The sequence below is a fragment of the Heterodontus francisci genome, chromosome 11 (genome assembly GCF_036365525.1).
Source record: "Heterodontus francisci isolate sHetFra1 chromosome 11, sHetFra1.hap1, whole genome shotgun sequence".
Classification (NCBI taxonomy): Eukaryota; Metazoa; Chordata; class Chondrichthyes; order Heterodontiformes; family Heterodontidae; genus Heterodontus; species Heterodontus francisci.
The window spans coordinates 14,357,073-14,373,134 of NC_090381.1; the positions used below are offsets into that span (position 1 = coordinate 14,357,073).

The 16,062-nt window shown below is 45.6% G+C and overlaps 1 protein-coding gene across 7 annotated transcripts in view; it reads left to right on the top strand.

Annotated features, from left to right (window-relative positions):
* The first annotated feature begins 9,068 nt into the window (after positions 1–9,068).
* The window catches only part of cep63 (centrosomal protein 63), a 151,445-nt gene continuing 144,451 nt past the window's right edge, over positions 9,069–16,062 (top strand). For 6 of the 7 annotated variants that reach the window (XM_068041341.1, XM_068041344.1, XM_068041346.1 and 3 more), the window contains exon 1: positions 9,069–9,130. The gene's annotated coding sequence lies outside the window, so the exon portion shown is untranslated. Of the gene's footprint in view, positions 9,131–12,720; positions 13,325–16,062 lie in introns of all 7 variants that reach the window. The other variant, XM_068041342.1, reaches the window with a different exon arrangement.

The following is a 16,062-nucleotide window of genomic DNA, read 5'->3' on the forward strand; positions in this document are numbered from 1 at the left end:
GTCTGAATGGAGAAGATGCAGCTGCAGGTAGCCTGGCCATCATGTATCTGCAGTGTGTACTGTTTGGCACCAGAAATCACAGTCACTTTGCCTTCATCCTGCTCCTTGACATGTACTCGCTGAATGTGGCTATGATCACAGCATGAAAATGATTGTAGATCTGCTGGTGCCTCTGCGATGCGCTTGAAAGAGGCTCCCTGCAGGAATGTGTAATAGGCACGCTCCCGATCCAGGACACTATTGTGGAAGATCAGCGCTGAGATGCATTCCTTCATGGATGAGGAGGAGTGGAGCAGGTGCTTTATCTTGCCATTCTCTGACTCAATGCGATTGTTGGTGTTGTTCCCAAACGTTAGGACTTTACCGCGTGAACATGATGCCCACATCTCCTTCTGTGGAATCCAGTTTGTAAGCAGGTAGTCCTGCAGGGGTGGGTAGAGGTGTCCAATCCTTTCTACACAACTTGTGAGCTTCTCCTCCAAAGGTGCATGAACCATTTCCTTGCAGATCATAAACAACTGATCCCTCAGTTCACCATTCAGTGGGTCGCTGCTGATCTTCCTCCTCATGCTCTGCATCACATGGAACTGACAGAGGAGAACCGTTGCAGCTGGGAGATGCTTTCTGATCGCATTGATCTCATTGATGTCTTTATCCACAATGGCTGATCTCACGCGGCAGGCGCTGGATCCCATGAAATCGACAAAAACACCCACAATCTCATCCAGCATCTGAGGCGTCTCATTCCTCACCATGGCATAGAACACAGCCCTGCCCCTACCAACATTGTCCTGCACCATCACTTGGTACAGAGGGTAGCCGCATTTGTTCACCTTGTACGTTCCGTCCATGAACAGCAGTTCAGGAAAGGCCTGCATGTGGGCCTTCATGGCTGGTGTCATGAAGGCAATATAGAGGATGTTGCTTCCCTGCAGGTCAACCCGCACTGCAGCCCCGTCCTGCTGAATCTTCTCCAGCGTATCACACAGCGCATCCATGCTGTCATCCCCTGTCTTGAGCCGGGATTTTACATTTCTAATGTCACTAAGGGTCACGGTCTTATTGAATGAACGCTCGATATAATCCTTCAGCTGTTTGTTCCCAGCCTGCAGCTTGACCAACTCTTCTACCTTCTGCCTTTCATCGTGGTTCAGTTGTCGTCTCCTTGCATAGAAGCGTAAACATTCTGGATGCAAAACGTGACCAGTATGCACAAGATGGTAGGAGCTGACACACAGTTTGTTCTTGCTCGTATTGAATTTCACACTGATGAAGACCTCACAGCCCAGGGCGAGATACCTGAAAAGTAACACAGACATTCAATGAGCACGCCCCACGTGCCTCGTGCCCTCACGAAAACGCCAGCCATCCCCAGGTGTGTTGCTGGCAGCAGTTTACATGTGCACCATGACAAGGTCCCAACATCTGGTGCGCACCTGTTTCGCAGTCAAGAGGAGGTTGCGCTGAGGTGGTCGCCCAGCCATTGGTCTATCCAGGAAATCACAACAAAGGCAGTCCGTAGACATGGGGGCGGTATGCGCATGGCTTTGTGGGCACAGGATCTCACTGACGAGATGTATTGATACTGCAAATCTAATCTTGGTTCAATGCACATCAAGGAACAGCTTTACAGGAGTGACAAGCTACACAATGTGGAAATGCACCTACCTCTGATTCGGTCTCACTCCAGTGGAACGGATGCGTGGCTGCCCATAGTGTACACAGCACAGCCTCACTGAAGCATACTTAAAGCGGATGGGAATTTCGACTCGCCATCTCTTGTTTTCCCTCTCAAGCGTATGGGTGCTCACTTTTTTAAATAGACTCCCCGTTGCCTGTAAGCATAACAGCAAAGCGCATTTAAATAGCATTGTTAACATAGTGAAACATAACAAGGCACATCACAGGATGTGCCTGCAGACCATGCTACCTGTTGAAACATCTCAAGTTTACTGCTGAAGTCGTCATAACTCTCGAACTCCTGGGTTGTGAAGGTGGCAAGGAACTGCTCTGTGGAATCTACTGACGTTGCCATGATCGAAGTTTGAAGTTCAGGAAGGCTATTTAGGGACCACACGGGAAACATGAGATGAGATAAGAAATACAGAATGCACTCCATTAAAACATTACAAAAACGAAAGTGACCATTAAGACGGTAGGTTGCAGCACATGTACTGCCTGCACACAGCAACTCACAACAGGGACTGGAGAACATGCGGTGGCCCAGACAATGGAAATGTTTTCAGAGCAGCTCACAACAGGGACTGGAGAACATGCGGTGGCCCAGACAATGGAAATGTTTTCAGAGCAGCTCACAACAGGGACTGGAGAACATGCAGTGCCCCAGACAATGGAAATGTTTTCAGAGCAGCTTACAACGGGGACTGGAGAACATGCGGTGCCCCAGACAATGGAAATGTTTTCAAAGCAACTTACAAAGGCAGAGCAACTTACCTTGGAACAATCTCCTGTGTCAAATAAAAATGAAGCAAAAACGACTAAATAATTCAGATAAAATGCGAGAAAATGCCCGACAAAACCTCTCCTCCTTCCATTTTCAAAAAGTCGCACCAAAGCTTTGACGCATGCGTGAATATCCGAAGATTGACGCATGCGCAGAGGCCAACCTGGCGCATTGCCCGAGGAAGACGACGTAACGCGATGACGTCATCTGCGCATGCGCAAAGCGTCTGTGGCAAGCCGGACCGCAGTGCATGCGCAGAGGGCAGGAGACCGTCTGCGCATGTGCGCACCGCGGTGCATCCTGATGACGTCGGCGCTGACGAAGCGTTGTCATGAATCACTTTGATTTCGATTTTGCCTGGGTCAGGCGGATTCCACAACCAGATTAGATGGAGCCAAAGAAATTGATCTGACTTACATTCACCTGTCACATCTTGCTGTTAAAAATGAGTCCTTCACGACGAGTTACTGCTATCAATGAGTGAAGATTTCAATCATGCTCTTCTTTGGTTTTGCCCATTACCGCAATATCATCGGCAATGCATATACATCCAGGCAAGTTTTCTATAATTCTGTCCATTTGCTACTGAAACAGATCCTGACTGACAAGGTAATCTCTGGAAGCATCTCTATCTTAATCTCTATCTTCCAAATAGTGTCCTGAAGGTGGTGACTTCTTGAGATTCCTTAGCGAGATGTACCGACCAATATCCATGTTTAGCCTCCAACTGGGAGAAGAATCTGTGAACTTGGGATTCAATTCCTCTAATGTCAGAATCTTTTGGGGCCTCTCTTTAGGGAGAGGTTTAGACACCTCTGATCTAGACGTACCACGAGTGCTCCATCCTTCTTTAGTACGCATGTAATTGATCTGCATCAGTGTGATGTAGCTGTGTGATGATGCACATGACGGATGATGCCATTGCACCATGTCATCCAACTTACGTTTAAGCTTTTCTTGTACATGCATGCTGCACTTTCTGGGAGAGTCGATTTGACACAATTGCATCCTTTCTGAGGTGCAGTACAGCATCACCATTGAAATCTCCTATGGCATCGAATCTGTCTGGGTACATTTGTTGTAAGTCCTGGACTGACTCAATGCAGGTACCCTTGTTCTTTTCTGCTGTAATGGGTACCTTGGTGATCTCGTAGATAGTCACAATGTTGAGGTCCTTACACGCTGGTAGTTCTGCCACTGCTGATCCGCTCGTGTCTACCAGGTAAAATATTTATGGTTTCCATGCCGACTTGCCATAGCTGCATCGCATTTAGTGTGCTGCTGCAAGGGATGGGTGACCTGTTGTATGCAGTTAACTTTGTAGTTATTGGTCGTATCATTAATGACCCCGGTACATAGCCTTCAGGATTCAAGACTGGTAGGATATTTGCACTAGCTCCCATGTCAATCTTTGTCCTGAATGTGTGATTGCCAACTTTCCTTGAGCATATGATATTAATAGTAGCAAAAGCTTCTAGTTGTTTGACTTCTTCAACAGAATGTGTCAGGTTCACAATGTGAGACAGCTGCTCATCTTCTGGCTGAGAATTGTGTCAGTTCTATTTCGCTATGGACTTTGTATATCAGCTTGCATTTATGCAGGTCTCTGCCGCTCTCCTTGCTGCTGTTGCCATGTTGCTGCACCTGTCTTCTGTTTGTTTGTGTCCTATTGTGACTTCTGGCTGTGTTTTTGGAGCCAGATTTCTTGTGTCCTTCTTCAGTGTCCTTTTGCACCGCACACCTTGCATGGATCTTGAAATTCAGGGCAACCTCATGGTGAGTAGGACAAACCACACTTACCACACAGCTTGCTTGCTTTTTGTGACGAGGTTACTGTGCCAAAACTGTTGGCTGCACCTAGTGCTTGCAGATGCTGTTGTCCAGCTACAATGGCCTCGTATTTCCTGCCATTTTCTAGTAGCCCATCAATGCTGTGACCTTTCTTTTCCCCAAGAGGTCTTTTTGAAATGTTTCAGTAGGTGTTGAGACAATCACCAGCTCCATTATTTGCTCTGACAGCTCAGTTTCTGGAAAATCATATTCAATTCCCTCACTATGGCATCTACTGATGAATTGATTTATTTATTCCTGTTGCTGTTACCTGCAGGACATCAATTCCAGGTGATGAATTCTAAAATTTACTCTTATCCGAAGCTTATTTTCCAGCACTTTCCATATCTTTGCAGGATCTTTCTGGTCCTTTTCAGATAAGTCAGAGTTATAGATTCTGTATATCCCCTCATTTCCAACTGCTATCAGTATTTTCACAGCCTGCTTCTCTGGCTCTGCAACCACATGGTCTATGAAAAATAACTTCATCCTTTGTTTAAAAAAATTGAACTTGGATAGGATATCAATGGCCTTCCAGTTCATGCTGGGAAATTTGACTTCCGTCCTTCTGCTGCTCTTTTGCTTTCTGCTCTATATTTAACTTTGGTCAGCTCTGTGTGTGCCTTCAACACTGTATTTATTATGACTTTTCTATTTGTAGCTTAATATTTGTTTTAAAACTGGTTCTATTAACTCTGGGCTGTTCCCCCATTAAGATTTTTTTCTTAAGCTAGCTGCTTTGATGGAGTGTAACAGGTGCTTGACAGTGTTCTCTGTTTTTTTCTCTTTCAGCACTTTGCTTGTATGTTTACACAGCTGTTCAATAGGCAATTAAAGGGCTTTCCCCTTTGTCTTTTTTTAGAGTTTATTTATCTTCTTCACACTTGACTGATTTAATGATTTTTTCCAGCTTTGGCTACATAAATGGAGACTGTGCAGTGTTGGGGGTTTCCGTGCTTCCCCCCCCCCCATTGTCTCCTGTAATGGCCCCGACCTCGATCAGCCTGAGACAGGAATTGGGTTTTCCCCATTTTTCTTCCTATCTCCCACGGAGCCTTTAAAAAATCAAATTTTTAAGCATTTCACAGCTTTTCAAAAAAAAAACTGGGATTCCGTGACTGTCGGCACAATGACTCACCTGATCACAGGAATTTATTTGCAGCCTATAGTTCAGTGGTCTGTCTCCTACAGCTGGAGGAAAGTTTTTTCTTCTTTCCGCTGTTTGGACCAGTATTTCTTTTGAACTTTCTCTCTTTTGGCTGTAGGAAGGGTTGCTTTCACAGCTGTTTAACCCATGACCTTCGAACCTATATCTTGTCTTATCCCCACTGCTGCCACAATATCATGAGTTTCTTTGTGTTATCTTAAGCAACACAATGAGATACATGGATTCCAGTTCCTTGACAATCCCTAGAGGGTTTAATAACAGCTAAACTAGTATATACAATACAGAGCAAACTAAATACAGAACCTTTGTCCAGAGTGTTACAGTGCAGAGCGAACATGGCTACTAGTCACGTGACTACATCCTGGTACTTAGCTCATTGGCATACTGAGTTCTTAAAGGGACATCACTCTTAAAACGATCATACCGCACCTTTATACTTTAGATTTATGATGAAGAAAATAGAAATCCCGTTCCTACCCAGTTTTTGTCAATATTAAAAAAAGCAGAGTAGGATCTATTGCTGTGTGATTGGCAGGGAATCATCCAACGGGGACACTCATATTACTGACATCAGAAACAGCTCCTTCTTCTCAATCTTGTACCTCGTTCCTTCAGTATAACGATTCCTTTTGAGACAGAAAAAAAACAAGTTAGTAAATGCAATTCTTATTGGCTAGGACATTGTTGGAATAAATTTACTGGACAGAAATAAAGACATAAAGAAATGAAAGAAATAAAGTCAAATTCTTATGTAGCTGGAAGGGAAGTGTTCTCATTCCCAATGCATTGAGACTGTGCAGGAAGGAAAATAGCTTCATAGCACTGATCACCAATCTAATCATCATTAATTAAGGGATCCATCACCATTCAATTGGGTATACAATATTAAAAGGGATCTCATTTTATTTCATCCTCACCAATCTCTTTGACAAACTATTTCAAGTATCCACATGAAATTGTACAACCTTGGAGCATCCTGTGGATAATCCCTTTGTAGAGTTAGCTGATTTCAGCTAGTAGAGCAGTGGAATCTTCAATATCCATGAGTTCTGTGCACTGGCTCCTGCTCGAATGGAGCCACATGAATGTTTGGTGAGAAGAAGATTTACCTTGTCTATGATGGCCCCACTTTCAAATCACCAGCCAGCACTTCCTGTGTAGACTCTCACATGAGGAAGACACTGGAGGACTGTCAGTGCCAGTAAAAGTGGACCACAGTGGGAGCTATTGCCTTCAGCAGAGATAGGGTGAAGGGAAGAATAGTTCCCTGTTGAGTATATTAAGAAGCTTGTCAAACCATCTCTGTTGCTGATTCCTCCTCCAATCCACATTTCCATTTTACCAGTACCACTCCCATTTGGCTCTAAGAATGGGGCCCAACTGATGATGTAGGAGTTGTACTGCTGAAGGTTGTCATGTGAGCCCCTTGTATACCTGCAGAGCCCTGCTTGTGGATAGAGTGGGGCAGATTCACTTAAACTTGTAGATTCCAAACTTGGTGATACATTCAGATGGTTCCATGTATATTTATACAGTCCCTGCTGGGGAATACATTAGGGTAGGTCTATATAAACCCATTGAGTCTCTAATTTCCCTTTACTAAGGTTTCCTGCCTGGATTATATTTTTCACTATCTGCTTTGTAAACTGTGGGCTGTCAGTGTGGCCTCTATTACCAAGTCAGACCTTGGTTTTTCTGTACTTCTCTGGTTTCTCCTTCTTTAAGCTCCTCAGTGTGTTCCACACGCTTGTCTTTCCTTTAAAATCCTCATTGCCTACCCCAAATCCCCAATTCCTCATCCTGAGTCTCTTACCGAAATATCCTATCGCCTTTCCTGTCTCAACTTCCGCACTTCTTATCCACCCGTGATTTCAATATTCTTTTCAATTCTCTTTGCCATCTTTCACCCGAGTTCACTGCCTTCCTGTGCTCCTTGCCCCTTTCCTTACATATAAACATTCCTAACCATATTCACGGCTACTCTCTTGACCACCCCATCTACTCCCATTGTCCCAATCACAGACAAGACCTTCTCTGACCGCCTCCTTCTATCCATCATGACTCACAACTTGTAACCCTTCCAACAGCACTTGCTTCTGAATCTGCCACTGGAAACAACTCTTCCCCAAGTCACTACATCTGCTTTTTCAAACTCCCAACTTTCCATTTAGCCCTCCATTTGCTACCATACTCCAGATCATGATCAGGCCAACCTTTACCTCACCTCTACCTTTCAATCACATAGCCCCATTAAAACCCTTACGCTCTCCCAGCCTGGTCAGTTCCTGTTATGGCCTCCATCTTCACTCCCTCAAGTCCTAGTTAGAGCACTGCATTCAGTTGTGGGCACCATACCTCAGGAAGGATACATTTGCTTTGGAGAGGATGCAACGCAGGTTCACCAGGATTAAAAGGATTCAATTATGAGAGCAGGTTGCCTGAACTAGGCTTGTACTCCATTGAGCATAGAAGATTAAGGGATGATCTAATTCAGGTAATTGAGATGATTAAGGAGTTGATAAAGTAGATGGAGAGAAATTAGGTCTAACCAGAGCTTTATATAACATAACCTCCATCATATTCTTAGTTTATCTCTCATGTCCTTCTCAAATCATGAACTGACTTTGGCAATTTTCCATTCCAAGAGGACAATTCCTGAGTCATGCTAATTTTGGAAATTCATGACGAGAGTATCTATAATTTCCTCACCTACAGCACTTCTTTTAATCCCCTAGGGTGCAAACTATCCGATCCTTGGGATTTTTCTATTTTTAACAATTTTAGTTTCTCTCTCACCATTTTTTTACTTTTATTAAATATGGTAAGTTGACTTATTTTTAGTTTTCCTTGTTTCTTTACTTTATCCTCATCCTGTGCTGTGAAGACTGATGTGAAGAAGCTGTTTAACAAATCTTTCTGATTTCCAATTCCAGTATCAGCTGTGTCTGTCTTGAGGGGGTTGGTTTATGAGGAGAGACTGAGTAGATTGGGATTATATTCATTGGAATTCAGAAGAATGAGGGGGGATCTTATAGAAACATATAAAATTATGAAGGGAATAGATAAGATACAAGTAGAGAGGATGTTTCCACTGGCAGGAGAAGCTAGGACAAGAGGGCATAGCCTCAAGATTAGAGGGAGCAGATTTAGGACTGAATTAAGAAGGAACTTCTTCACCCAGAGGGTTGTTAATCTATGGAATTCCTTGCCCAGTGAAGTAGTTGACGCTTCTTCAGTAAACGTTTTTAAAGCTAAGGTAGATATCTTTTTGAACAATAAAGGAATTAAGGGATACGGTGAGAGCGCGGGTAAGTGGATCTGAGTCCACCAAAAGATCAGCCATGATCTTATTGAATGGTGGAGCAGGCTCGAGGGGCCGGACGGCCTGCACCTGCTCCTAGTTCTTATGATCTTATTATGATCTTATTATGATCTAGGAGGTGCGGGCTGCCACCAATGCAGCTGCGCAGTACCGGGCTGCCACCAATGCAGCTGCGCAGTACCGGGCTGCCACCAGTGCAGCTGCGCAGTACCGGGCTGCCACCAATGCAGCTGCGCAGTGTGGGCATGAAGCGGGAGAGCAAACGACAATTCCCAGCAGGCCCCGTGGCGAGAGTGTGCGCAGGCGCACTGAGGGCGGCGGCTCTGTTGGAGGCGGCATATTTCAGGTAAAAGTGCGGGATTCAGCGGTTGGGAGCTTGGTTCCCAGTCACCCACAATCGCTACATGGTGGTCAGTAGGGACAGCGCATATCTCGGCAGGAGATAGCTGGAGAGCCCGGGGTCTGATCGGGGGACGCGGGGAGCGAGACCCGGACAGTAACCCTGGGATTGGGTGGAGAGAGAGACCCAATTATAACCCTGGGAGGGAAGAGAAAGACCGCACTCTCACCCTGGGAGGGAGGGGAAATACCCCACTGTAACCCTAGGAAAGGGAGGAGGGAGAGAAAGACCCCACTATAACTCGAGGAAAAGGGGGGAAGGAGGAAGAGAAAGACCCCACTATAACTCGAGGAAAAGGGGGGAAGGAGGAAGAGAAAGACCCCACTATAACTCCAGGAAAGAGCGGGGGGGGGGACGGTGTGGGAAAGAGAAAGACCCCACTATTACCCTGGGGGGGGGAGTGGCAGAGAAAGACCCCACTATAACTCGAGGAAAAGGGGGGAAGGAGGAAGAGAAAGACCCCACTATAACTCGAGGAAAAGGGGGGAAGGAGGAAGAGAAAGACCCCACTATAACTCCAGGAAAGAGCGGGGGGGGGACGGTGTGGGAAAGAGAAAGACCCCACTATTACCCTGGGGGGGGGAGTGGCAGAGAAAGACCCCACTATAACTCGAGGAAAAGGGGGGAAGGAGGAAGATAAAGACCCCACTATAACTCGAGGAAAAGGGGGGAAGGAGGAAGAGAAAGACCCCACTATAACTCCAGGAAAGAGCGGGGGGGGGGGACGGTGTGGGAAAGAGAAAGACCCCACTATTACCCTGGGGGGGGGAGTGGCAGAGAAAGACCCCACTATAACTCGAGGAAAAGGGGGGAAGGAGGAAGAGAAAGACCCCACTATAACTCGAGGAAAAGGGGGGAAGGAGGAAGAGAAAGACCCCACTATAACCATGGGGGGGGGGGGGTGCGAGGAAGAGAAAGACCCCACTATAACTCCAGGAAAGAGCGGGGGAACGGTGTGGGAAAGAGAAAGACCCCACTATTACCCTGGGGGGGGGAGTGGCAGAGAAAGACCCCACTATAACTCGAGGAAAAGGGGGGAAGGAGGAAGAGAAAGACCCCACTATAACTCGAGGAAAAGGGGGGAAGGAGGAAGAGAAAGACCCCACTATAACCATGGGGGGGGTGCGAGGAAGAGAAAGACCCCACTATAACTCCAGGAAAGAGCGGGGGGACGGTGTGGGAAAGAGAAAGACCCCGCTATAACCATGGGGGGGGGGGGGGGGTGCGAGGAAGAGAAAGACCACACTATTACTCCAGGAAAGAGAGAGACCACAATATTACCCTGGGGGGGTGGCAGAGAAAGACCCCACTATAACTCTCGGAAAGGGGGGGGGAAGGAGGAAGAGAAAGACCCCACTATAACCATGGGAAAGGGGGGGGGGGTGCGAGGAAGAGAAAGACCCCACTATAACCCGGGGGGAAGAGAAAGATTCCACTATAACCCGGGATTGGGGGGTGGGGTGCGATGTTGGGGAGAGAGAGACCACACGATAACCCTGTAGTCCAGGAAAAGACAGCAGATTTCTTTCCCTAAGGGCCGTTAGTGAACTAGATGGGTTTTCATGGCATAATAAAAGCATGATACTGCAGATGCTGGAAAACTGAAATAAAAACAGGAAGTGCTGGAAATACTCAGTAGGTCTGGCAGCATCTGTGGAGAGAGAAGCAGAGTTAACGTTTCAGGTCTCTGACCTTTTCCTCAGAACTGGCAAAGGTTAGAAAAGAATTAGGTTTTAAGCAAGTAAGGGGGTGGGGTGGGGGGAGGTAGGTGGGGAAGAGAACAACAGGTGAGGACCTTTGCCAGTTCTGATGAAACGTCACAGACCTGAAACGCTAACTCTTTCTCTTTCCACAGATGCTGCCTGACCTGCTTTGTATTTCTAGCACTTTCTGGTTTTATTTGGGGTTTTTATGACATTTGATAGTTTCACAGCACCATTACTAGCTTTCAAAATTCCAAATTTTTATTAATTAACTGAATTTTTAAATTGAGTTTAAATTCGACCAGCTGTTGTGGTGGGATTTGAACCCATGTCACCAGGGCATTAGCCTGGGCGGCTGGATTACAAGTTCAGTGACATTACCACTACTCCACAGCCTCCCTCATTACAATAGTGACTACACTTACTCCATTGGCTGTAAAGCGCTTTGAGATGTACGGCGGTCATGAAAAGCACTATATAAGTGCAAGTCTGTCTTTTTTTTATTAGCCCAAGCCATAATGTTGTCCAGGTTTTGCTGCATGTGGGCACAGACTGCTTCATCTGAGGAATTATGAATGGTACTGTGCAATCATCAGCGAACACCCCCACTTCTGACCTTATGATGGAGGGAAGGACATTGAAACAGCTGAAGATTGTTAGGCATCAGACACGACACTGAGGAACTCCTGCAGGGATGTCCTGAGCCGAAATGATTGGTTTCCAACAACCACGACCATCTTCCTTTGTGCGGTATGACTCCAACCAGAGGAAAGTTTTCCCCCTGATTCCCATTGGCTCCAGTTTTCCTAGGGCTCCTTGATGCCACGCTCAGTCAAATGCTGCCTTGATGTCAAGGGCAGTCACTCTCACCTCTCCTCTTGAGTTCAGCTCTTTTGTCCATGTTTGGACCAGGGTTGTAATGGGATCTGGAACTGAGTTGCCCTGACGGAACCCAAACTGAGCATCAGTGAGCAGGTTATTGCTGAGCAATGCCACTTTAGAGCACGGTCAGTGACACCTTTCATCACTTTATTGATGATCGAGAGTAGACCGATGGCACGGTAATTGGCTGGATTGGATTTGTCCTGCTTTTTGTGTACCTGACATACCTGAACAATTTTCCACATTGTCGGGTAGATACAAGTGCTGTAGCTGTATTGGAACAGCTTGGCTAAAAGCACAGCTCAGTCTGGAGCACAAGTCTTCAGTACGACAGCTGGGATTTTGACATGGCCCACACCCTTTGCTGTATCCAGTGCATTCAGCCATTTCTTGATCTTGTGTGGAATGAGTTGAATTGTCTGAAGATTGGCATCTGTGATTCTGGGAACCTCAGGAAGAGGCCAACATGGATCATCCACTCAGCGCTTCTGGCTGAAGGTGGTTGCAAATGCACCAGCCTTGTCTTTGGCATTGATGTGCTGGACTCCCCCATTGTGAGGATGGGGTTGTTTGTGGAACCTCCTACTCCAGTTAGTTGTTTAATTGTTCATCACCATTCACAACTGGATGTGACAGGACTGCAGAGCTTTAATCTGATCCATTGATTGCAAGATCGCTTAGCTCTGTCATGCAAGTAGTCCTGTGTTGTAGGTTCTCCAGGTTGGCACCTTATTTCTAGCTATGCCTGGTGCTGCTCCTGGCATGTTCGACACGCCTCATTGAACCGGGGCTGATCCCTTGGCTTGATGGTATTGGCGGAGTGTGGGGTATGCTGGGTCATGAGGTTACAGACTGTAGTGGAATACAATTCTGCTGCAGCTGAAGCCCACAATGCCTCATGGATGTCCAGTTTTGAGTTGCTAAATCTGATCTCAATCTATTCCATTTAAGATGGTGGTAATGCCACATGACTGCACCCAGAGATCTGAGGTAGTGGCGTGTGACGGAAACCTCACCTGCCAAATGAAACCATATTAATTTCATCAGATGGAACACTACTTGAACCCTTTTACTGGACATTGTACAGAACTTGTTTAAAAAAAGACAACAGAGTTGGACAGCTGAAACATGGCTGCACATTTGCATTCTGAGAGACAGTTGAATAGAGAGACAATGGAAGTGCTCACTGATTCAATTAACAAGATTGGTCTGGACAATCATAAAAGTCAACCTTCTTTGTCGGTGTAAGAGCCAGAGCTCCACACCCCACTGAGTGTGACTGGAGAACTTTGAGAATCAACAAACCTCACAGAAGATGCTTTTTCGAACAAAGAGCTGGTCACTTGATTTACCTGCTGGCCAGACTGGGAACTGTTTGAATTGTGCCTCATAGAAAGGTTTTTTGGGGCAGACTACAATTTGAAGACCAAAGAGAAGGAGGCTCTCTCTTCCTGTCTGTCTCTCAAGCAAAGTCCCAGGGACCGATGGAAGCAGCTTAAGCCTCAAGACAGAGGACCCCTTCAGCTCAAGGACTTGACATCCAAATTGAAAGACAGTAACTGAATTCTATTTATTGCTACTTAAACCTCCCCCTTTAATTCTTTCTCCCCCTGTATCTATTTGTGTGCGTGTGTTTATCTCGTATGCATGTTAGCCTGGTTGCGTCGCATAGTTCAGTAATTTTAACCGAGTTAGAGTGATACGCTTAATAAACGTACATCTTTCTTGTTTAAACCTGAGAAAACCTGTCTGGTTGGTTCATTTACAAATACAATTAGCGAGCAGTGAGCAAGGGCTCACTGAGGTGAAGCTAAAAGCACTGTTTTAAAAGTTAAACCCTGTTATGGCCAAACCAGGTATGGGGCAAGAGGGAAGCCTGAGATCCCTTCCTCATCTGGTCGTAACAAGCGAATTAAGCTGTACCCAGAGATCGGGAGTGGTGGGGAGAGGGTAGTGGGGGTGGTTTAAGCTGCACCTGGAGATCGGGAGGAGTAGGGGGTGGAGGTTAATCTGCACCCAGTGATTGTGAGGAGTGGGGGTGGTTTAAGCTGCACCCAGAGATGGGTTTGGGGTAGAGAGAGGCAGGCTGCATCAAGGTTTATTTTATTTTCCTGTCTTTCCTGTTCTGATGAATCCTGCTAATGGTTACTCCGAGTATTCCCTGGCATTCCGTGCCCAATCCGTAATCTGCAGATTTTTAGTAATTTAATTTACAAAATGAAACTTGAATTTTCTTCTGACTTTAGTTTAATGCACTGAAGGTGTGAGGTGGGGTGATGTCGGTGAAATTGAAATAAAGCTGATTGTGACCATTGACCTGAAAGTATAACTTCACTTTTCAAACAATTTATCACAAATGATTTTTTTCATTATTTTTGTGACTTTCCTATGCTTTCTTTCTTTCTTTTTACTCTGTGCGTGTGTTCTATGTGCGATATTGATTTATCCTTTGTTTCGTACTCTATCTCATCGTGTGAACCAGGGGATCACTGAATGATCTATTCAATATGTATTGAGGTAACAAATGACAGATATTTAAGCAAACCAGTAGAGATGCAAAACAATGTAGATTACCATTGCCCTTACCTGAGGCTGGAACCCTGTTACTTAATTGAGCATGTTTATTTTGTGTTGTTTGCTCGTGGACATTTTAAAGTGCAGACTATATGCTCCTTCCTTCAGCATGATGTAGCAATTGCATTAAAGTGATGGAAGCACTGGAGTTTATAATTGGTTCAAATGTTTGGTGGCGGGAGGAGATGATGACCAGAAATTGCCAGTGGCATGTGAGTTTGCTGGAACTGACTTGTTTTTGAATGGGTTCAGAGAAATTTCAGCTGTGATTTTTTTTTTTCTATAGTGCATTTTAAAAAAAGAAACCTTTTAGAAGTCACCTCCAGCTGCAGTCACAGGAAATAAGAGCGAAAGGGTGCTGACGTAGTCTGCCTCAGAACGCAGTGATTAGTTTCTTTTTCATTTGTTCTTGGGATGTGAGTGTCACTGGCAAGGCCAGCCTTCATTGCCCATCCTCAACTGCCCTTGAGAAGGTGGTGGTGAGCTGCCTACCTGAAGTGCTGCAGTCCATGTGTAGGTACACCCATAGTGCTGTTAGGAAGGGAGTTCCAGGATTTTGACCTAGTAGCACTGAGGAAATGGCGATATAGTTCAAAGTCAGGATAATGTGTGGCTTAGAGGGGAACTTGTAGATGGTAGTTTTCCCGTGTGCCAGCTGCCTTTGTTCTTCTGGTTGGTACAGGTTACAGTTTGGAAGGCGCTTATGAAGGAGCCTTGGTGAGTTGCTGCAGTGCATCTTGTAGTGCATTGCTGCCATTTTGCGCCAGTGGTGGAGGGCATGAATGTTTAAGGTGGATGGGGTGCCGATCAAGTGGGCTGCTTTCTCTTCAGTGGTTTTGAGCTTCTTGAGTGTTGTTGGAACCATGCTCATCTAAGCAAGTGGAGAGTATTCTGGCATGCACCTGACTTGTGCCTTGTAAATAGGCTTTAGGGAGTCAGGAGGTGAGTTACTTGCCACAGAATTCCCAGCCTCTCACCTACTCTTGTAGCCACCATATTTATATGGCTGATCCAGTTAGGTTTCTGGTCAACGGTGACCTCCAAGATGGTGGTGGTGGGATATTCAGCGATGGTAATGCTGAATGTCAAGGGGAGGTGGTTCTTTCTTGTTGAAGATGGGCATTGCTTGGCACTTGTGTGGTGCAAATGTTACTTGGCAATTATCAGCCAATGCCTGAATGTTCAGGTCTTACTGCATATGGGCACGTACTGCTTCAGTATCTGAGGAGTTGCGAATGGTACTGAACACTGCAATGGTCATTGAGCATCCCTACCTCTGACCTTATGATGGAGGGAAGGTCCTTGATGAAGCAGTTGAAGATAGTTAGGCCCTAGGACAGCAGTAGGGAAAATGTTAGAATCAATGATAAAGGATGTGATAACTAGACACAGAAAATAATATAATTGGGCAGTGTCAACATGGCTTTATGAAAGGGATAGATATCATGTTTGACAAACCAGTTGGAGGTTTTTGAGGATATTACTTGTAACTTAGATAAAGGAGAAAGGAGAACCAGTGGATGTGGTGTATTTGGATTTTCAAAAGACTTGATAAGGAGGTTAGTAAACAAAATGAGAGAACATGGGATTGGGGGTAATATACTGTTATGGATCGAGAATTGGTTAACAGACAGAAAACAGAGAGTAGGAATAAATGGGTCTCAGGATGGCAGGCTGTTACTATTCGGGTACTGCAAGGATCAGTGCTGGGGCCACAGC